At 64.4% G+C, this 2,500-nt stretch overlaps 2 non-coding genes across 2 annotated transcripts in view; both read left to right on the top strand.

Moving 5' to 3' along the window:
• Window positions 1-848: 848 nt before the first annotated feature.
• LOC149129129 (5.8S ribosomal RNA) lies at window positions 849-1,007 on the top strand. The gene has a single exon (XR_016240442.1). It is a non-coding gene; the product is annotated as a 5.8S ribosomal RNA (ribosomal RNA).
• A 510-nt stretch (window positions 1,008-1,517) lies between these two features.
• Window positions 1,518-2,500, top strand: part of LOC149129130 (large subunit ribosomal RNA) — a 5,179-nt gene continuing 4,196 nt past the window's right edge. The window contains exon 1 of the ribosomal RNA XR_016240439.1: window positions 1,518-2,500. This exon is cut by the window's right edge and continues 4,196 nt beyond it. This is a non-coding gene — a ribosomal RNA (large subunit ribosomal RNA).

The following is a 2,500-nucleotide window of genomic DNA, read 5'->3' on the forward strand; positions in this document are numbered from 1 at the left end:
CCTGCGTCCGCCCGAATACAGTGCGCTAGGCCGACGGTGCTGCACGCTTTGCGGCTCCACGAACATCAATATCTCTCTCGTCTTCCTTCCTGGCGTCGGCCGGCCAACATCGCCGTCGTCGTCGCCTCCTCCTCGCCTTTCCGGCGCCATCCAGCCGGTTTCGTAAGCCGCGGCCGGGCCCCCTCGCAATCGTCGGCCCTCTAACAGTGCAGCCTCAGCCTCAGCCGAGCAACGAGCAAGTAGAAGCGGCGGCGTCATCAGCGGTGAACGAAGCCCGCAAGTCGTTATGCTTCCTTCTCGTTCTCTCTCTGGCAGCTGCCGACCGCGCAGTTTTCACCCAGCCTGCGTCCGCCCGAATACAGTGCGCTAGGCCGACGGTGCTGCACGCTTTGCGGCTCCACGAACATCAATATCTCTCTCGTCTTCCTTCCTGGCGTCGGCCGGCCAACATCGTCGTCGTCGTCGTCGCCTCCTCCTCGCCTTTCCGGCGCCATCCAGCCGGTTTCGTAAGCCGCGGCCGGGCCCCCTCGCAATCGTCGGCCCTCTAACAGTGCAGCCTCAGCCTCAGCCGAGCAACGAGCAAGTAGAAGCGGCGGCGTCATCAGCGGTGAACGAAGCCCGCAAGTCGTTATGCTTCCTTCTCGTTCTCTCTCTGGCAGCTGCCGACCGCGCAGTTTTCACCCAGCCTGCGTCCGCCCGAATACAGTGCGCTAGGCCGACGGTGCTGCACGCTTTGCGGCTCCACGAACATCAATATCTCTCTCGTCTTCCTTCCTTTCCTCGCCTCCGCGTCGGCCAGCATCAGCAGTGCTGGTAGGCGTAGTAGTAGTAGTAGTAGCAAATACCGAAACCCTGGACGGGGGATCACTCGGCTCGTCCGTCGATGAAGAGCGCGGCTATCCGCGTGAACTGATGCGAATTGCAGGACTCAGTGAACATCGACACCTCGAACGCACATTGCGGCCCCGGGATCCCATCGTCCCGGGGCCCCGTCCGGTCGAGAGGCGGTCACGACACGAAAAAGCCGTCCGCCGTTGCAGCAGCAGCAGCGGCGGGGAGTCGGGAGTCGCAGGAAAGGGCGCGCGCCGTGGAAGCGGGCGGGCAGCGTGAACAGCTCGCCTTTCGTTCTCGCTACTGCTTCTGCTTCCGGCACGACTAGCGAGCGCGCGCCGCTCGATCCTCCGTCTCCCGCAATGCCAGACCGTCATCGCTGCGACACCTGCCACGGAGCGGCCGACATGTGCAGTAGCAGCAGGGAACGCACCGTCCGCCGTTCGTGCGCACTCTTCTGCCTGCCGCCCTCGCCGTCGTTGCCTCCTCTTATTACTCCGTGGCTGCCGCCGCCGCCGCCGCCGCCGCCGCAGCCGTCTGCATCTTCGGTCGGTGTTCGCTCTGTGGATCTCGTTTGCGAGCGTTCGTGCAGGCCATCGAAGACGACGACGACGACGACGACGACGACGACGACGACGAATCGAATGCGGTTTGCCGCAGCGACGACTTTTTATTTTTTTCTAAGCTGCCCTCGACTCGGACGAGACTACCCGCCGAACTTAAGCATATCGCTAAGCGGAGGAAAAGAAACCAACCGGGATTCCCTAAGTAACGGCGAGTGAACCGGGAGAAGCCCAACGCCGAATCTCGTCGGCCGCGCCGGTCGTCGAGAGCTGTGGCGCAAGGGTCGTACACGGTCGATCGTTTCGCCCGGCTAGGTTCGGAGTCCCCTCGATCGGGGCTGCCCAGAGCGGGTGCCAGGCCCATTCGGAGCCGGCGGCGATCGGCGGTGTTTCTTTTCGGCCCGAGAGTCGGGTTGCTTGGGAACGCAGCCCAAAGCGGGTGGTAAGCTCCATCCAAGGCTAAATACGGGGACGAGTCCGATAGCCGACAAGTACCGCGAGGGAAAGTTGAAAAGAACTTTGGAGAGAGAGTTCAAGAGACCGTGAAACCGCCCAGGGGTAAACGGGTAGGACCGCTCACCGCGATCGCGAGGGGACTCAGTCCGCTGCCACTTTCACCCCCGCCTCCTAAGGCGCCGTCGTCGCCGACGAACGCGTCGGTGGCGGCCGCTCGTTTCCGCGGGCGGTCGTCTGCCGCCTCGTCGGCGCTCGATTTCCGTGGCGCCGGCATCGGACGCACTTCCCCTCCGATCCGTCGTCGCGACCCGTTCCCGTCGGGCCGGTAGGCGCGCGGCGTCCGCAGGTCGCAGACGAGCGCCTCGGCGTCCGGAACCCGTTCACGCGGGGACCGACCGGCGTCGGGATCCACGCGCTTCTCTCGACCGGGCCCGTCGCTCCACGAAAGCGCTGGCACGGCTAACCGACGGAGACGGGCTAACGCACCTCGCCCTCAGCACTCACGACGCAGCGAGTCGCGAAAGCGACGCGGCCGCCCGCCTGCTCCTTCTTCTTCTTCTACTACTTCTTCTACTTGCTCCTCGTCTTTGCGCGTGGTGCTACAGCAGCAGGAGCGGTGGTTGTTGGAGGAGTCGGCGGGATCGCCCGAA

This window comes from Octopus bimaculoides, unplaced genomic scaffold, assembly GCF_046866305.1.
Source record: "Octopus bimaculoides isolate indiv1 unplaced genomic scaffold, ASM4686630v1 contig148, whole genome shotgun sequence".
In the NCBI taxonomy this organism is placed as follows: domain Eukaryota; kingdom Metazoa; phylum Mollusca; class Cephalopoda; order Octopoda; family Octopodidae; genus Octopus; species Octopus bimaculoides.